The following is a 20,551-nucleotide window of genomic DNA, read 5'->3' as shown; positions in this document are numbered from 1 at the left end:
CAATTCTGGGTACTTAGAAAGCTGATAAAAGTAACAAGAGTTAGACAACTTGCAGGCCTCAGCTAAAAATTAGGAATATAGATGGCCTGCAGCCAATGTGTATTAGATAACTCCTGGGGCATTCATTAGTCAAGGCTTAGGAATAGGAACAGTTTAGGAATAGCACATTGTAGAATTATTACTAAAATGTTTATTAGATGATATTTCTTATTATCTCCCCTTGTCCCACCTTCTTCTTCACTGAAAATGTATAAAGCTTTCTTCATCCTTTGTTCTTGGTTCTTAGCATTTTGGCCAGGAGCCCTTTTTCTTGGAGTACTCCAATAAAAAGCAATCAGAAAACCTGCAAAAAACAAAACAAAACATAACACCAGTAAGACCCCACCCATCATTTCAAAGGCTGTCTCAAAGAGGACGGAATACCCAGGTCATATTTTTATTTATTTTATTTATTTATTAAATTTATATATTGGGCTTAACTGTAGGGCTGATGATTTATTATGAAGTTTTGATTTATTTGTATCTGTTTGGAAGTTTGTATTGGTTTCATATATTTGATATGGCCAATTGACTTAATCAATAAAATCCTCTTCTCCTCCTCCTTCTCTTTTCCTCCTCCTCCGTTTCTCCTCCTCCTCCTCCATTTTCTTTCTTTCTTTCTTTCTTTCTTTCTTTCTTTCTTTCTTTCTTTCTTTCTTTCTTCTTCTTCTTCTTTTTCTCCTACTCCTCCTCTTCTTTTTCTTCTTCTTCCTCCTCTTCCTCTTCTTTTTCTTCTTCTTCCTCCTCTTCCTCTTCCTCCTCTTCCTCCTCCTCCTCCTCCTCCTCCTCCTCCTCCTCCTCCTCCTCCTCCTCCTCCTCCTCCTCCTCCTCTTCTTCTTCTTCCTTTCCTCTCCCCCAACTCTCCTCCCACTCCTAACATTGAAAACATAAATCAGATGCCAGGATTTCAGAAGCAGAAATAATTCACGGGGTGGGAGAGGGAAGTAGGACTTCTATTATATTTACTATGTACCAAAAACGCAGCTGGCATTGTGTGATGGCTGCGAACATTACCAGAAGCAGCTGTGGCATATATTTTTTATTAAAATATGGCTTATTATTTGCTCTGCTTTGCAAAGAGCCAGAAAGTTCTAGAAATTTAGAAGGTGGGACAAATTCAGTAGTGTGCACTGAATGATTCAATCAATCCACCCTTGAGTTAAGCTTAATGTCTAGATATCCCATGCAAGTTTTTTGACCGTAGTAGAAACCTGGTTTGTTAGCTATTCTTTTTTTAATTTCCCAGTGAACTCAGAGCATTGAGATTTCCTGGTGGTGTCTTATCCCAGGGGTCTGCAAACTTGGCTCTTTTAAGACTTGTGGACTTCAACTCCCAGAGTTTCTCAGCCAGCTTTGCTGGCTGAGGAACTCTGGGAGTTGAAGTCCACAAGTCTTAAAAGAGCCAAGTTTGCAGACCCCTGTCTTATCCAATTACTAACTAGGACTACTCTGGTCTGAATTTTTCCCCCTCTTTTCCATGATGACCCTGTTGTAACAAGCTGCTTAAATGCTCTCCATTCAAACAGTTCCCAAACCCAGCCTTTAGTTAAAAACCTGAGCTAATCAAACCTAGTTCTTCAAACCGCAAGGTCAAGTATTGTTAGGAAAGAGACCTGATATTTTCTAACTCGTGTGGCAGTTAAGGGAAGGCGTGCTTAAAAATACGATCCAACTTGCTCCCTATAGTGTAATTATAGTCTTTTCAGCCAGTGAAGTAATTTTTAAATTATAGATTGGTCCAGTCATTTAATTTGATAGGAACAATCATGGTTAATTTTACAATTTTTGTGCTACCACAACAGTGACAAAAATGATTTATCTGCCTGCCAAGCACTGTCTTTTATTTAAAAATATGAATTTGTCTGTGCTTTTGAAAAAGAGAACACAAGCACTAAGATGAAAGGTCCACATTCTTTGTCTTGAAGGGAAAAAAAAACTTCCCTAAGAATTGATGCATTTTGAAATGTCAGGATTAGGGCACACACATCCCAAGTGATCCCCTTGAGGCAACAGACAACACCTTGGAAGTCTTTTAAAGGCTTCAGCAAAAGGACTTGACCCATGACAGGTACAGAAGCCCTCTCGAGAGAAGAAGAAATAACCCATGAGCGTTCTGGAGAAGTAGCATTTCTTAAGAACTTGTGACTGCTCCAGCACTGGAAGTTTTAAAGAAGAGATTGGACAACCAATTGTCTGGAAAGGTATAGAGTCTCCTGCTTGAGCAAGGGGTTGGAATAGAAGATCTCTAAAGTCCCTTCCATCTCTTCTCTTCTCTTCTCTTCTCTTCTCTTCTCTTCTCTTCTCTTCTCTTCTCTTCTCTTCTCTTCTCTTCTCTTCTCTTCTCTTCCCTCTACTCTACTCTACTCTACTTTACTCTTATTCTATCCTATTCCTATTCCTATTCCTATTCCTATTCCTACTCATTCTCCTTCTCTTCTCTTCTCTTCTCTTCTCTTCTCTTCTCTTCTCTTCTCTTCCCTTCATTCTACTTTACTCTACTCTACTCTACTCTACTCCTATTCTATTTCTACTCCTACTCCTACTCCTACTCCTACTCCTACTCCTTCTCCTACTCCTTCTCCTTCTCTTTCTCCTTCTCCTTCTCTTCTCTTCTCTTCTCTTCTCTTCTCTTCTCTTCTCTTCTCTTCTCTTCTCTTCTCTTCTCTTCTCTCTTCCTCTACTCTACTCTACTCTACTTTACTCTTATTCTATCCTATTCCTATTCCTATTCCTATTCCTATTCCTATTCCTACTCATTCTCCTTCTCTTCTCTCTCTCTTCTCTTCTCTTCCCTTCATTCTACTTTACTCTACTCTACTCTACTCTACTCCTATTCTATTTCTACTCCTACTCCTACTCCTACTCCTACTCCTACTCCTTCTCCTACTCCTTCTCCTTCTCTTTCTCCTTCTCCTTCTCTTCTCTTCTCTTCTCTTCTCTTCTCTTCTCTTCTCTTCTCTTCTCTTCTCTTCCCTTCCCTTCCCTTCCCTTCCCTTCCCTTCCCTTCCCTTCCCTTCCCTTCCCTTCCCTTCTCTTCTCTTCTCTTCTCTTCTCTTCTCTTCTCTTCTCTTCTCTTCTCCTCTCTTCTCTTCTTTTCCTTTCCCTTCCCTTCTCTTCCCTTCCCTTCCCTTTGCAATGATTGTGAGTGTGAAAACTGGTCATAAGTAATTCTTTTCAGCACCGTTATAACTTTGAACTGTCACTAAATGAACTGTTGTAAGTCGAGGACTACCTGAAATTAGCCAACAGTGAAGGGAACGAGTTCTTTTTCGAGTTGGATCATACAGAACCATGAAAATTAGAACCTGTTTTCACCACCAGAGTTCAGAGCTAAAACATAATTATTTTAGGGTTTCTTTAGGTGTTCTATTTTGAGGATAATGGAAAGTGGAATAGAGTCTATGGAATTCCTTCCAACTGTGAGCAGTTGCTTTCATTTCTACTATCGCCAATTTCTTTTAGTACATCAAATAGCACCTCTGCTGAGGCTTTGGTTCCCAATGCTTTAATTAGCTAATGGAATTAAAAAGGAAATTATTATTCGGGGGAATTCATGGCATGGTGACACCTATATTTCAATTATAGGGCCATTCGTTCTAGCAAGGTGGCCGCCAGCAACCAACTTGGCTGATGGGAATTTTGTGAGAGGTTTAAAAGACAATTGATCAATTTAGACTGGAAACCTTCCAGTCTGGTTATTTTTGCACTGTAAAAGTTACTCTTTTTCTACCCCCCCTTGTGAACTTGAAAGCCTGAATAGGAATCATTCTAGATGAGTAATTTGATTTTTTTTTTTAAATAGTTCTTAGCTGGCAGGCTTCTGGTTAAATTTTCTGTCTCTCTTGCGTGGTGCTCTTTATTTTTTTCCTTACTCTCTGGAAGTCTGCTGAGTGGTTAACTACATGAACAGCCGAACTGCCGTCTTTCCTCCGTCACAAATAATAATTAACTGAATTCCTTCAGGCCAAGCTACTTTCCCGGGAGTATATATATATATATTGCATTTTAGAGCAATGGCCTTTTCCTTGTGCTTTTGTGCCTTGTGCTTGTGCTTTTCAGAGTCTATTTGAGACATTCAGCTCAAGAAAATGAACGTGTCTTAATAACACGGCTGAATTCTTGCCAGGTTTTCTCCGCGAGCTGAAGACGTATTTGTTTATTCATGCGGGACTGGCTTAGGAATTTTAAATTTTAATATTTTAAAGGGTTTGAATTTTAATTTATATTCGATACAAATTTTAAGGGGTTTTTTTAACGGTATAAATGTTTTAAATTTTTTGCCAAACATATAATAAGTTTTTTAATTTCTGTTTTTATCTGTAAATTGCCATTGTTTTATAGTGGCTGTGAACCGCCCTGAGTCCTTCGGGAGAAGGGCGGTATAAAAATCTAATAAATACTAAATACTAATACTACTAAATACTATATAGGTGGTTAATGTTAGACTGTTCCATTTTTTAAAATGCTGTCAATAATAATAATAATAATAATAATAATAATAATAATAATGATGATGATGATGATGATGATGATGATGATGATGATGATGATGATGATGTTTTAATTTGTATACCGCCCTTCTCCCGAAGGACTCAGGGCGGTGAACAGGCAAATAAAATACAAACAGAAACATACACCATAATTAAAACAACCCTTAAAAAACTGATTCAAATTTGCCAGAAAATTTAAAATTACATTACACCCCATAATTGCTACCAACTTGCCTTCCATTGAGGACCTGTATACTGCACGAATCAAGAAGAGGGCCGTGAAAATATTTGCAGATCCCTCGCATCCTGGACATAAATTGTTTCAACTCCTACCCTCAAAACGACGCTATAGAGCACTGCACACCAGAACAACTAGACACAAGAACAGTTTTTTCCCGAAGGCCATCACTCTGCTAAACAAATAATTCCATCAACACTGTCAGACTATTTACTGAATCTGCACTACTATTAATCGTCTCATAGTTCCCATCACCAATCTCTTTCCACTTATGACTGTATGACTATAACTTGTTGCTGGCAATCCTTATGATTTATATTGATATATTGATCATCAATTGTGTTGTAAATGTTGTACCTTGATGAACGTATCTTTTCTTTTATCTACACTGAGAGCATATGCACCAAGACAAATTCCTTGTGTGTCCAATCACACTTGGCCAATAAAATTCTATTCTATTCTATTCTATTCTATTCTATTCTATTCTATTCTATTCTATTCTATTCTATTCTATTCTATTCTATTCTATTCTATTCTATAAAAATTACAAATATTTAAAACCCACAGTTAAAATTTAAAATTTAGAATTTAAAATCAGGCCAGTCCAGCCAAATGGAATAAATAGGTTTTAAGTTCGCGGCGAAAGGTCCCAAGGTCAGGTAGTTGTCGAAGCCCGAGGGGAAGCTCGTTCCACAGGGTCGGAGCCCCCACAGAGAAGGCCCTCCCCCTGGGGGCCGCCAGTCGACATTGTTTGGCTGACGGCACTCTGAGGAGTCCCTCTCTGTGGGAACGCACCGGAGGCTGGGAGATAGAGGCCGGCAGTAGACGGTCCCGTAAGTAGCCCGGTCCTAAGCCAAAATCAACGTCTAAGAAGACGTTGATTTTGTTTCCTACAAGTCATCCTCGACTTGCAACCACAATTGAGCCCCAAATTTTCGTGTGAAAGTGAAACATTTATTAAGTAAATTTTCTCCCCCATTTCGCGACCTTTCTTGCCACGGTTGTTAAGTGAATCCAGCTTCCCCATTGATTTTGCGTGTCAGTAGGTCGCAAAAGGGGATCCCGTGACCCCGGGACACTGCAACCGTCATAAATACGAGTCAATTGTCAAGCGTCTGAATTTTGATCACGTGACCATGGGGATGCTGCAGTGGTCGTAAGTGTGAAAAACAGCCATAAGTCACTTTTTTCAGTGCGTTGTAACACCAAGCGGTCACTAAATGAATTATCAAGAATTTGAGGCAGGAATGATAAAATTCCTTTTGTCAGCCCAGACTAGAGACAAAAAGGGACCAGATTTTATTCATAAGGAACCTAAAAAGCAGAAATAATTGGGTGAATGACATGTCTTTGAAGGATGGCAAGATTTTAAGGAATTAGAACTTTTGCATTCCAGAAGGACTTCTTCCATCTGTGAAATATGATTGATGGAATTCAGAGGAAATAAATGCATAGAAATGGCCCAACTCAGATCAGTTTGCATTTCTTGCAATTATTTGAATTTCAGTGGCTCTAAAGCCAGGGGTGAAATGCTCCCGGATCGGTCCGGATTGCGCGATCCGATAGCAATCATGGCCGGTAGTTCGGTGATCTGGTAGCGATGGTGAAGCAAAGCTCCACCCATCCACCCAGCTTTAACCAGGAAGTAATGTGTTTTTTACGTTCTGCGTATGCGCAGAAAGTTTTGCGCAGGCATGCACAGAAGGTCTGCACACACATGTGACACGCACTCACGTGTATTTCCAAACCAGTAAGAAAGGGTAAGTAGATTTCACCCCTGGTCTAAAGCTAGCTGCATTAAGGCAAAATTCCTTGGATATGTAAAAAAAAGAAAACTTTAGTTCAGAGTTGGCTGCAAAATATTTATGAGACAAATCGCTTCATGCATTTTGAAACTCTCAGTCCATGCGAGATCATAGCTCCCTTTTGATGCCATGCATAACTGTAACTTTCAGGCAATAAAATATGCAAATGTAATATTTTACAGTTCTTAGGAAATAGATAAAATTAAATTGAGCCGAAACTTTTCCTATGTCTGCTTGCATTGTGGATTTGGGTGTTGTTATTTTTTTAATTGCATGGGTATTTCTCCCAACCCCTGGTTGTTTATTTGCTCATTAGCGTTTGCCTATCACTGGGCTCCCCCCCGCAAAACTCCCCATGGATGATAACCCAAGCAAATGAAATTAGCTACACATATGCATAACACTAAAAGCCATCACCATCCTTCTAAAAGAGATTGGGGAGGAATTTGGAAATGGATGGGAAGAAGCAGAGACATAAGCCACCGAGAGACAGAAGTGAATCTCTTAATTAGATTAATCTCACAAACAAGAAACCCAGGGAGAAACTTTTTAAAACTCTGAAAACAACTCATCTTTGAGGAATTCATTTTGGAAGAAGGTGGGACGTCCTTTGGAACAGGGGTCTCCAACCTTGGTCCCTTTAAGACTTGTGGACTTCAACTCCCAGCTGGCTGAGGAACTCTGGGAGTTGAAGTCCACAAGTCTTAAAGGGACCAAGGTTGGAGACCCCTGCTTTGGAAAGTCCTCAAGGTTTATGTCAAGTCCAACTGGCCAGGGAGCAGGCCAAAGAACCCAGACCTACGTAGACCAGTGTTGGGTTCGCCCTGGATTGGGTGAACCAATAGTAGCGGTGGTGGGAGGTTCTGCCCACCCGCTCAGGGGTCTCTGCACATGCGCAGAAGCTGTTACGTGTTGTTGTGTCTGCGCCCCCCGAGCCAGGCCTGCTGCCAGAAAGTGACTTGGACAGGGAGGGGGAAGGGCTGTCAGGATTTACCTCGGGAGCACCGGCTTGCCTGGCTCAGCTCCAGGAGCCAGAAACAGGCCAGGTGGAAGAGATAACGAGGCCTCCGTCCCCTGACTCTTCCCCCCCCCAGGCCACGCCTGCAGACCCAGCTGACGGCAATCAGGCTTGGTTTCGTAGGCAGGAGAGGAGGGAACAACAGAAGCAAGGGTGGGGCAGGCCTAGGAAGTGCTGAGTCATGGAGCCACACCCCACAGGATATAAAGGCAGCAAGAACTGCTGTGCCTCTTCGTAGCAGGCAAATCAACTGATTAACTAAGAGCTGAAGTTTGTTCCTGGGTGACTCATCGGCGTCGAGGGAGATAATGGAGGGTCTTGGCAGACACTGGCTATTCTGCTGCCAGAGCTGATAGTGACGGCTAATTAAGCCATCATTCGGACAGAGGACAGAACACAGAACACGTGTGTGCAAGTGCCCATGAGCAAACCGGTAGTGGCCGAAATTGAAACCCACTACTGACGTAGATGTCACCCCTTCAAGGTAGACCAGGCAAGAGAAGCAATGCCATGGAGTGTAAGTTGGAAGCTGCAATCATTCTTTCATTTACTCCTATCCTGCTTCTCCTCCTTGTGTTTATTTTTTGCACCCGTGGTCGTTCTGCAGTAATCATGTTGGAGAAATATCAGGGGATCTTTTGGGAACTTCGTGCCTCCAAGCATAGGATATTAATTTCCTAATGTGTATTTTACTGATCAGGGATCAGAGTTAGGAAGCCTCATGCAACAACCGGAAAATTCAAGCTATTGTTTCTCTTGGAATTAGTTGGCCTTCGATCTGCACAATACATACAGATACTCCTCAATTTACGACCACGATTTAGCCCAAAATGTCCATGGCTATGTGAGACAGTTGTTAAGTGAGTTTTTGGTCATTTTACGACCCTTTCTTGCCACGGCCGTTAAGCGAATCACCGCGGTCGTTAAGTTAGTGACCTGGTGGGTAAGTAACTCTGGCTTTGCATTTGATTTTGCTCGACAAAAGGTCGCAGAAGGGGACTGCATGACCTCGGGACACGGCAACCGTCATAAATATGAGTCCGTTGCCAAGCGTCTGAACTTTGATCACATGAAAACGGGGATCCTGCATCGGTTGTAAGTGTGAAAAAGGATCATAAGTGACATTTTCAGTGTTTTTGTAACCTCGGACAGTCACTAAATGAACTGTTGTAAATCAAGAACAATTCCTTCCAGATTTGTCTAATTCCTTTGATAGTAATTTAATCTGGTGTTTAATGCCCTCTCCACATATCTATCTATCTATCTAGCTATCTAGCTATCTAGCTATTTTCTATCTATCATTTATCATCTATCTATCCTTTATTTATCATCTCTCTCTCTCTCTCTCTTTCTCATCTATCATCTATCTATATTTATTATCTGTATCTATCTATCTATCTATTTATCTATCTATCTATCTATCTATCTATCTATCTATCTATCTATCTATCTATCTATCTATCTATCTATCTATCTATTTATCTATCTATCTATCTATCTATCTATTTATCTATCTATCTATCTATCTATCTATCTATCTATCTATCTATCTATCTATCTATCTATCTATCTATTTTCTATCTATCATTTATCATCTATCTATCCTTTATTTATCATCTCTCTCTCTCTCTCTCTTTCTCATCTATCATCTATCTATATTTATTATCTGTATCTATCTATCTATCTATCTATCTATCTATCTATCTATCTATCTATCTATCTATCTATCCATCCATCCATCCATCCATCCATCCATCTATCTATCTAGTTTAATAAAAAGTTTAATAAAAAATGTCTAGTTTAATAAAAAGAAGGACTAGGTACCAGTGTTCCAATATCTCAGGGGCTGCCATAAAGAAGAGGGAGTTGGGCTGTTCTCCAAAGCACCTGAGGGTAGAACAAGAAGCAATGGGTGGAAACTAATCAAGGAGAGAAGCAACTTAGAACTAAGGAGAAATTTCCTGACAGTTAGAACAATTAATAAGTGGAACGACTTGCCTGCAGAAGTTGTAAATGCTCCAACACTGGAAATTTTTAAGAAAATGTTGGATAACCATCTGACTGAAGTGGTGTAGGGTTTCCTGCCTGGGCAGGGGGTTGGACTAGAAGGCTTCCAAGGTCCCTTCGAACTCTGTTGTTATATTATATTATATTATATTATATTATATTATATTATATTATATTATATTATATTATATTATATTATATTATATTATATCATATCATATCATATCATATCATATCATATCATATCATATCATATCTATCTATCTATCTATCTATCTATCTATCTATCTATCTATCTATCTATCTATCTATCTATCTATCTATCTATCTATCTATCATCTGTGCCACACACCTTCCCTGCTGGTTTTCCTTTTAAATGAGCGTCATCTTTTTATCTTTCCAAAAATGTCCTGTTTGGAGAGACCCATCATGAGATATAAAAATTGGTGTTATGCATTTATTCAACAGACGCATCAGGAAGAGAAGTTTAAAATATTGATGCTTTTTGCAATGCTGCCAGCAGCGGTTTAAAAAATGCTCTTTTATGTTAGCTGGGCGGTGGATGGTAGGAAAGGGTAATGTTTGGATGGAAATACCCATTTTTTCTTAGGATATGCAAATTCGATTGCTCTGTAAATTGTATGTAGGAGAGACAGGAATTTAAGATCACTGAATTAAACTCTGGAGATAAAGAATTGTTCTCAAGTAGAGAAGAAACGCAGACAGAAATTGCAAGGAAAGCTTTATTTAAAAAAAATAATTTAATTTACAATTAATTTTAATTTATTTTTTTAAAAAAATAATTTTTTTTTTTAAAAAAAATGAAATTAAACATACAACGTATGACCACAACCGAGCCCAAAATTCCTGTTGCTAAGTGAGACACTTCTTAAGCGAGTTTTGCCCTGTTTTACGACCTTCCTTAGTGGGACAGTCCTTAAGCGACTTTTTCCCTCTTTCATGTCCTTCCTCGCAACAGTTGTTAAGTAACATCACTGCAGTTGATAAGTTAGTAACCTGGTTGTTAATTGAATTAGGCTTCCTTATTGACTTTGCTTCGCAAGAGGGGATCACGTGACCCCGTGGACCCGGCCACTGGCATGTACTTATGACAGTTGCAACTGTCATAAGTACATGCCAGTGGCCAAGCCTCTGAATTTTGATCACATGACCATGCAACGGTTGTTGGCTTGAAAAATGGCCATCGGTCACTTTTTTCAGTGCCATTTAGCGGTGGGTTTCAGCCGGTTCAGACCGGTTCACGTGAACCCGTAGAGGCGACTGCAGGTGGCGCCCCCGCCCACCTGTCCTGGCGCTATGCCCTCCTATTTAGCCACATTTTGTAAGACATTCATATCCTTGCAAGCCGCACGTGAGAGCAGCAAAGTGCCTGCAGAGAAAGCCGTTCACATGCGCAGAAGGCGCGTATTTGCACTTTCAGTGTGTGGCGAACCAGTGGTAAAATTATGTGAAAGGGACCTCTGGTCCCTTGTAACTTTGAACGGTCCCTAAATGAACTCTTGTAAGTCAAGGACTACCTGTATGGCAGATAATTTATTGGAAATGCGAAAGCTGAGCTTCAAAGCGTTCCACGGCCTTTTTCCGTGTCTCCATTGTTAAGAAGAACGACTTGTTTATTTGAAATATTTCCCTTATGCCTTGCAGGAGACGTGGAAGTTACCTGACTGTGAAAATTAATGCATAGCAAAGAGAGGATACTTTTGTAGAGGCAGTTTTGACACACAAAGATTTTTTGGAAGGCAGTGGATGAAAGCCACAAATTCCTCAGGAGCCTGGTGTCGATTCGTGAATGGTTCGGAGGCTGCTCATCTAAATATTATTACACATTTAATGTTGCAGCTGCTGCTGCTGCGTGGTTGCTGTCTGGGACTCTCTCCCCAACAGTAGGTTTAATTTAATATTGGAATTACAGGCGGTCCTCGACTTACAACAATCCATTTAGAGACCGTTTGAAATTACAACGGTGCTAAAAAAAAAGCGACTTAGGAATGTTTTTCAAATCTGGCGAGGTGGCTCAGTGGCTAAGACACTGAGCTTGTCGATCAGAAAGGTTGGCGGTTCGGTGGTTTGAATCCCTAGTAAAGGTCTCCTGCGTGAGAAGGGGTGTTGTGTCTGCGGCCCCCGAGCCGGGCCTCCTGCCAGAAAGTGACTTGGACAGTGAGGGGGAAAGGCCATCAGGACTTACCTTGGGAGCACCGGCTTCCTTGGCTCAAGTCCAGGAGCCAGAGGCAGGCCAGGTGGACAAGATAATGAGGCCTCCATCCCCTGACTCCCCCCCCAGGCCACGCCTCCAGACCCGGCTGATGGCAATCAGGCCTGGCTGGACCCTAGGTTTCGTAGACAGGAGAGGCGGGAACAACAGAAGCAGGGGTGGGGCAGGCCTAGGAAGTGCTGAGTCATGGAGCCACACCCCACAGGATATAAAGGCAGCAAGGGCTGCTATGCCTCTTTGTAACAGGCAAATCAACTGCTTAACTAAGAGCTGAAGTACTGTTTGTTCCTGGGTGACTCATCGGCGTTGAGGGAGATAACAGAGTCACTTGGGAGACGCTCGCTAGTTTGCTGCCAGAGCTGATAGTGCCGGCTAATTAAGCCATCACTCGGACGGAGGCGAGGGGGGACAGAACAAGGGGGTTGGACTAGATGACCTCCAAGGTCCCTTCCAACTCCGTTATTGTTACATCCCCATGGTCATATGATCAAGATTCAGACACATGGCAACTGACTCGAATTTATGACGGTGGCAGTGTCCCACGATTGTGTTAGGAAGCCAGATTCAACTTAAAACAAAGGTGCTTTTTCCAAGAGGCAGCTGGACTTTCTGGTTTTTCTTTGAAGACGTTTCGCTTCTCATCCAAGAAGCTTCTTCAGTTTTGACTGAATGGTGGGGAACGGAAGGGTTTATACTCCTTGCAGGCAGCTGGTCATTTGCATCCTTTCAGAGGGTCGTTGAGGCCACTTGGAGGTTTAATCTGCGTCCTCAGGGTCACCTGAGTGCTGCAAATTAGTGTGGAGCCTTCTTGGAACTGATGAAAGGATTGTGTTGTAGACTGGAGATAGATGATGCCGTGTCCTTCCCCCTCTGGTGAGGGAGGGCTGTTCAATTTTCACCTAGATGGCCTCTTTGACCCCTCTTTCAAACCAGCAATCCTCTCTGCCCAAAATGTGGACTTTGCTATCTTCGAAAGAGTGGCCTGGGTCTTTCAAATGCAAATGCACCAACTACCTCCCACCGACCCGTACGCTCTCACAGGGAGGGACTCCTTAGAGTGCCGTCCGCCAGGCAGTGCCGACTGGCGACACCCAGGGGAAGGGCCTTCTCTGTGGGGGCCCCCACCCTCTGGAACGAGCTCCCCCCAGGATTACGTCAACTTCCTGACCTTCGAACCTTCCGCCGCGAGCTTAAGACACATCTATTTATTTGTACAGGGCTGGCCTAGGGTTTAATTTTAAAATTAATTTTAAACGGGGTTTTGTATTTTTAACTATAGTTTTAAATTTGGCCTAATGGAATAAGTTTTTTAAATGTTGTTTTAACATGTATTTATTTTATACTTTATGTTTTATAAGGCTGTAAACCGCCCTGAGTCCTTCGGGAGATAGGGCAGTATAGAAATTTGAATAATAAATAAATAAATAAATGGACTGCTGAATCTAGTCCTGATGGGTTTGTTCTCCGATGTTGTGCCACGCGTTTATGAAGTGGTTGTTTTGTTTCTCCAATGTGCAGATCTTCCTATGGCTCACTGCATTGTACTGCATATACTACGTTGCTCAGTTTGTGTCTGGGTTTTTTATCTTTGGGGTAGACAAGCTTCTGCCTTAAGTGTGCTCTTGGGTTTGAAGTGTGCAGGTGTGCTGTGTTGGCTCAAGATCCCCCTGAGCTTTTCCGATATTCCTGCAATGTATGGAATGACAAAGTTGCTTCATTTATTGTTGCTATCGTTCTGTGCAGAATGCAGCATTATTGCATTTGATAAGTTAGGTTTTTGTTTTGTTTTTACATTTATACCCCACCCTTCTCCGAAGACTCAGGGCGGCTTATAGTGTGTAAGGCAATAGTCTCATTCTATTTGTATATTTACAAAGTCAACTTATTGCCCTCCCAACAATCTGGGTCCTCATTTTACCTACCTTATAAAGGATGGAAGGCTGAGTCAACCTTGGGCCTGGTGGGATTCGAGCCTGCAGTAATTGCAGGCAGCTGTGTTTTAATAACAGGCTTCTTACAGCCTGAGCCACACCGCGGTTGTTAAGTAAATTGTGCTTCCCCGTTGACTTTGCTCATCAGAAGGTCACAAAAGGGGAGCACGTGATCCCTGCAACCGTCACAAATATGAAGCAGGTGCCAAGCGTCTGAATTTTGATCATGGGTTCATGGGGATGCTTCAAAGGCCGTAACTGTGAAAAACGGTCATAAGCCACATTTTTCAGTACCGTTGTAACTTTGAACGGTCACTAAATGAACTGCTGTAAGTCGAGGTATGTACAAAATGTTTGGGGAAGTGGTTTTCCCTTGCCTCCTTCCTAGGACTGAGTGCCTGGCCCAGCACCAAGCTGGCTTCATACCTAAGATATGTACTAGAACTCTCAAGCTCCTGGTTTCTAGCCTGGTGCCTTCAACCACTATACTTAGCTGCTGTCCCACTGTGCTCTTGCCTCTTTCCTAGGGCTGAGAAAGTGTGCCTGGCCCAAACTCACCCAGTTGTCTTCAGGGCTAAGGCACGTCCTACCCTGTTTCCTCAAAAATAAGACCCAACCGGAAAATAAGTCCTAGCATGATTTTTCAGCATGTTGTACCCCCAAAATAAGCCCCAGTTAAGATTTTCAGACAGATGGATGCATTTAGTACCGTATTTCCCCCCAAAATAAGACCTAACTAGAAAATAAGCCCTAATGTGTCTTTTGGAGCAAAAATTAATATAAAACCCGGTCTTATTTTCGGGGAAACACAGTAGAACTCTCAGTCTCCTGGTGTTTAGCCTGGTGCCTTCAACCACTATACCAAACCACTATACCACTATGCCCTTGCCTTCTTCCTAGGGCTGAGAGAGAGTGACTGGCCCACACTCACCCAGTTGGCTTCATGCCTAAGGCACGTACTAGAACTCTCAGTCTCCTGGTGTCTAGCCTGGTGCCTTCAGCCACTATACCAAACCACTATACCACTATGCCCTTGCCTCCTTCCTGGGGCTGAAAGAGAGTGACTGGCCCACACTCACCCAGTTGGCTTCATGCCTAAGACACATACTAGAACTCTCAGTCTCCTGGTGTCTAGCCTGGTGCCTTCAGCCACTATACCAAACCACTATACCACTATGCCCTTGCCTCTTTCCTGGTGCTGAGAGAGAGTGACTGGCCCACACTCACCCAGTTGGCTTCATGCCTAAGGCACGTACTAGAACTCTCAGTCTCCTGGTGTCTAGCCAGGTGCCTTCAGCCACTATACTAAACCACTATACCACTATGCCCTTGCCTCCTTCCTGGGGCTGAAAGAGAGTGACTGGCCCACACTCACCCAGTTGGCTTCATGCCTAAGGCACATACTAGAACTCTCAGTCTCCTGGTGTTTAGCCTGGTGCCTTCAACCACTATACTAAACCACTATACCACTATGCCCTTGCCTTCTTCCTAGGGCTGAGACAGAGTGACTGGCCCACACTCACCCAGTTGGCTTCATGCCTAAGGCACGTACTAGAACTCTCAGTCTCCTGGTGTCTAGCCTGGTGCCTTCAGCCACTATACTAAACCACTATACCACTATGCCCTTGCCTCCTTCCTGGGGCTGAAAGAGAGTGACTGGCCCACACTCACCCAGTTGGCTTCATGCCTAAGACACATACTAGAACTCTCAGTCTCCTGGTGTCTAGCCAGGTGCCTTCAGCCACTATACTAAACCACTATACCACTATGCCCTTGCCTCCTTCCTGGGGCTGAAAGAGAGTGACTGGCCCACACTCACCCAGTTGGCTTCATGCCTAAGGCACATACTAGAACTCTCAGTCTCCTGGTGTCTAGCCTGGTGCCTTCAGCCACTATACCAAACCACTATACCACTATGCCCTTGCCTCTTTCCTGGTGCTGAGAGAGAGTGACTGGCCCACACTCACCCAGTTGGCTTCATGCCTAAGGCACGTACTAGAACTCTCAGTCTCCTGGTGTTTAGCCAGGTGCCTTCAGCCACTATACTAAACCACTATACCACTATGCCCTTGCCTCCTTCCTGGGGCTGAAAGAGAGTGACTGGCCCACACTCACCCAGTTGGCTTCATGCCTAAGGCACGTACTAGAACTCTCAGTCTCCTGGTGTTTAGCCTGGTGCCTTCAACCACTATACTAAACCACTATACCACTATGCCCTTGCCTTCTTCCTAGGGCTGAGAGAGAGTGACTGGCCCACACTCACCCAGTTGGCTTCATGCCTAAGGCACGTACTAGAACTCTCAGTCTCCTGGTGTCTAGCCTGGTGCCTTCAGCCACTATACCAAACCACTATACCACTATGCCCTTGCCTCCTTCCTGGGGCTGAAAGAGAGTGACTGGCCCACATTCACCCAGTTGGCTTCATGCCTAAGACACATACTAGAACTCTCAGTCTCCTGGTGTCTAGCCAGGTGCCTTCAGCCACTATACTAAACCACTATACCACTATGCCCTTGCCTTCTTCCTAGGGCTGAGAGAGAGTGACTGGCCCACACTCACCCAGTTGGCTTCATGCCTAAGGCACATACTAGAACTCTCAGTCTCCTGGTGTCTAGCCAGGTGCCTTCAGCCACTATACTAAACCACTATACCACTATGCCCTTGCCTCCTTCCTGGGGCTGAAAGAGAGTGACTGGCCCACACTCACCCAGTTGGCTTCATGCCTAAGGCACATACTAGAACTCTCAGTCTCCTGGTGTCTAGCCTGGTGCCTTCAGCCACTATACCAAACCACTATACCACTATGCCCTTGCCTCCTTCCTGGGGCTGAAAGAGAGTGACTGGCCCACACTCACCCAGTTGGCTTCATGCCTAAGGCACATACTAGAACTCTCAGTCTCTGGTGTCAGCCAGGTGCCTTCAGCCACTATACTAAACCACTATACCACTATGCCCTTGCCTCCTTCCTGGGGCTGAAAGAGAGTGACTGGCCCACACTCACCCAGTTGGCTTCATGCCTAAGGCACATACTAGAACTCTCAGTCTCCTGGTGTCTAGCCAGGTGCCTTCAGCCACTATACTAAACCACTATACCACTATGCCCTTGCCTCCTTCCTGGGGCTGAAAGGGAGTGACTGGCCCACACTCACCCAGTTGGCTTCATGCCTAAGACACATACTAGAACTCTCAGTCTCCTGGTGTCTAGCCAGGTGCCTTCAGCCACTATACTAAACCACTATACCACTATGCCCTTGCCTCCTTCCTGGGGCTGAAAGAGAGTGACTGGCCCACACTCACCCAGTTGGCTTCATGCCTAAGGCACATACTAGAACTCTCAGTCTCCTGGTGTCTAGCCTGGTGCCTTCAGCCACTATACCAAACCACTATACCACTATGCCCTTGCCTCTTTCCTGGTGCTGAGAGAGAGTGACTGGCCCACACTCACCCAGTTGGCTTCATGCCTAAGGCACGTACTAGAACTCTCAGTCTCCTGGTGTTTAGCCAGGTGCCTTCAGCCACTATACTAAACCACTATACCACTATGCCCTTGCCTCCTTCCTGGGGCTGAAAGAGAGTGACTGGCCCACACTCACCCAGTTGGCTTCATGCCTAAGGCACGTACTAGAACTCTCAGTCTCCTGGTGTTTAGCCTGGTGCCTTCAACCACTATACTAAACCACTATACCACTATGCCCTTGCCTTCTTCCTAGGGCTGAGACAGAGTGACTGGCCCACACTCACCCAGTTGGCTTCATGCCTAAGGCACGTACTAGAACTCTCAGTCTCCTGGTGTCTAGCCTGGTGCCTTCAGCCACTATACCAAACCACTATACCATTATGCCCTTGCCTCCTTCCTGGGGCTGAAAGAGAGTGACTGGCCCACACTCACCCAGTTGGCTTCATGCCTAAGACACATACTAGAACTCTCAGTCTCCTGGTGTCTAGCCTGGTGCCTTCAGCCACTATACCAAACCACTATACCACTATGCCCTTGCCTCTTTCCTGGTGTTGAGAGAGTGACTGGCCCACTCACCCAGTTGGCTTCATGCCTAAGGCACGTACTAGAACTCTCAGTCTCCTGGTGTCTAGCCAGGTGCCTTCAGCCACTATACCAAACCACTATACCACTATGCCCTTGCCTCCTTCCTGGGGCTGAAAGAGAGTGACTGGCCCACACTCACCCAGTTGGCTTCATGCCTAAGACACATACTAGAACTCTCAGTCTCCTGGTGTCTAGCCAGGTGCCTTCAGCCACTATACTAAACCACTATACCACTATGCCCTTGCCTCCTTCCTGGGGCTGAAAGAGAGTGACTGGCCCACACTCACCCAGTTGGCTTCATGCCTAAGGCACATACTAGAACTCTCAGTCTCCTGGTGTCTAGCCAGGTGCCTTCAGCCACTATACTAAACCACTATACCACTATGCCCTTGCCTCCTTCCTGGGGCTGAGAGAGAGTGACTGGCCCACACTCACCCAGTTGGCTTCATGCCTAAGGCACATACTAGAACTCTCAGTCTCCTGGTGTCAGCCAGGTGCCTTCAGCCACTATACTAAACCACTATACCACTATGCCCTTGCCTCCTTCCTGGGGCTGAAAGAGGGTGGCTGGCACACACTCACCCAGTTGGCTTCATGCCTAAGGCACATACTAGGACTCTCAGTCTCCTGGTGTCTAGCCAGGTGCCTTCAGCCACTATACTAAACCACTATACCACTATGCCCTTGCCTCCTTCCTGGGGCTGAAAGAGAGTGACTGGCCCACACTCACCCAGTTGGCTTCATGCCTAAGGCACATACTAGAACTCTCAGTCTCCTGGTGTCTAGCCAGGTGCCTTCAGCCACTATACTAAACCACTATACCACTATGCCCTTGCCTCCTTCCTGGGGCTGAAAGAGAGTGACTGGCCCACACTCACCCAGTTGGCTTCATGCCCAAGGCACATACTAGAACTCTCAGTCTCCTGGTGTCTAGCCAGGTGCCTTCAGCCACTATACTAAACCACTATACCACTATGCCCTTGCCTCCTTCCTGGGGCTGAAAGAGAGTGACTGGCCCACACTCACCCAGTTGGCTTCATGCCTAAGACACATACTAGAACTCTCAGTCTCCTGGTGTCTAGCCAGGTGCCTTCAGCCACTATACTAAACCACTATACCACTATGCCCTTGCCTCCTTCCTGGGGCTGAAGAGAGTGACTGGCCCACACTCACCCAGTTGGCTTCATGCCTAAGGCACATACTAGAACTCTCAGTCTCCTGGTGTCTAGCCTGGTGCCTTCAGCCACTATACCAAACCACTATACCACTATGCCCTTGCCTCTTTCCTGGTGCTGAGAGAGAGTGACTGGCCCACACTCACCCAGTTGGCTTCATGCCTAAGGCACGTACTAGAACTCTCAGTCTCCTGGTGTTTAGCCAGGTGCCTTCAGCCACTATACTAAACCACCATACCACTATGACCTTGCCTCCTTCCTGGGGCTGAAAGAGTGACTGCCCCACACTCACCCAGTTGGCTTCATGCCTAAGGCACGTACTAGAACTCTCAGTCTCCTGGTGTTTAGCCTGGTGCCTTCAACCACTATACTAAACCACTATACCACTATGCCCTTGCCTTCTTCCTAGGGCTGAGACAGAGTGACTGGCCCACACTCACCCAGTTGGCTTCATGCCTAAGGCACGTACTAGAACTCTCAGTCTCCTGGTGTCTAGCCTGGTGCCTTCAGCCACTATACCAAACCACTATACCACTATGCCCTTGCCTCCTTCCTGGGGCTGAAAGAGAGTGACTGGCCCACACTCACCCAGTTGGCTTCATGCCTAAGACACATACTAGAACTCTCAGTCTCCTGGTGTCTAGCCTGGTGCCTTCAGCCACTATACCAAACCACTATACCACTATGCCCTTGCCTCTTTCCTGGTGTTGAGAGAGAGTGACTGGCCCACACTCACCCAGTTGGCTTCATGCCTAAGGCACGTACTAGAACTCTCAGTCTCCTGGTGTCTAGCCAGGTGCCTTCAGCCACTATACCAAACCACTATACCACTATGCCCTTGCCTCCTTCCTGGGGCTGAAAGAGAGTGACTGGCCCACACTCACCCAGTTGGCTTCATGCCTAAGACACATACTAGAACTCTCAGTCTCCTGGTGTCTAGCCAGGTGCCTTCAGCTACTATACTAAACCACTATACCACTATGCCCTTGCCTCCTTCCTGGGGCTGAAAGAGAGTGACTGGCCCACACTCACCCAGTTGGCTTCATGCCTAAGGCACATACTAGAACTCTCAGTCTCCTGGTGTCTAGCCAGGTGCCTTCAGCCACTATACTAAACCACTATACCACTATGCCCTTGCCTCCTTCCTGGGGCTGAGAGAGAGTGACTGGCCCACACTCACCCAGTTGGCTTCATGCCTAAGGCACATACTAGAACTCTCAGTCTCCTGGTGTCTAGCCAGGTGCCTTCAGCCACTATACTAAACCACTATACCACTATGCCCTTGCCTCCTTCCTGGGGCTGGAAGAGTGACTGGCCCACACTCACCCAGTTGGCTTCATGCCTAAGGCACGTACTAGAACTCTCAGTCTCCTGGTGTCTAGCCAGGTGCCTTCAGCCACTATACTAAACCACTATACCACTATGCCCTTGCCTCCTTCCTGGGGCTGAGAGAGAGTGACTGGCCCACACTCACCCAGTTGGCTTCATGCCTAAGGCACATACTAGAACTCTCAGTCTCCTGGTGTCTAGCCAGGTGCCTTCAGCCACTATACTAAACCACTATACCACTATG

At 44.9% G+C, this 20,551-nt stretch overlaps 1 protein-coding gene across 9 annotated transcripts in view; it reads left to right on the top strand.

Annotated features, from left to right (window-relative positions):
- ENOX1 (ecto-NOX disulfide-thiol exchanger 1) overlaps positions 1-20,551 on the top strand; it is a 550,463-nt gene that overhangs the window by 306,469 nt on the left and 223,443 nt on the right. Inside the window, exon 4 of one of the 9 annotated variants that reach the window (XM_058185665.1) lies at positions 287-427. The exons of the other annotated variants lie outside the window; for them this stretch is intronic. The gene's annotated coding sequence lies outside the window, so the exon portion shown is untranslated. The remainder of the gene's footprint in view (positions 1-286; positions 428-20,551) is intronic. 9 annotated transcript variants of the gene reach the window in all.

This window comes from Ahaetulla prasina, chromosome 5 (genome assembly GCF_028640845.1).
Source record: "Ahaetulla prasina isolate Xishuangbanna chromosome 5, ASM2864084v1, whole genome shotgun sequence".
Classification (NCBI taxonomy): Eukaryota; Metazoa; Chordata; class Lepidosauria; order Squamata; family Colubridae; genus Ahaetulla; species Ahaetulla prasina.
Note: the sequence above shows the minus strand (reverse complement) of the source record. Positions and strands in the feature narration are given on the sequence as shown.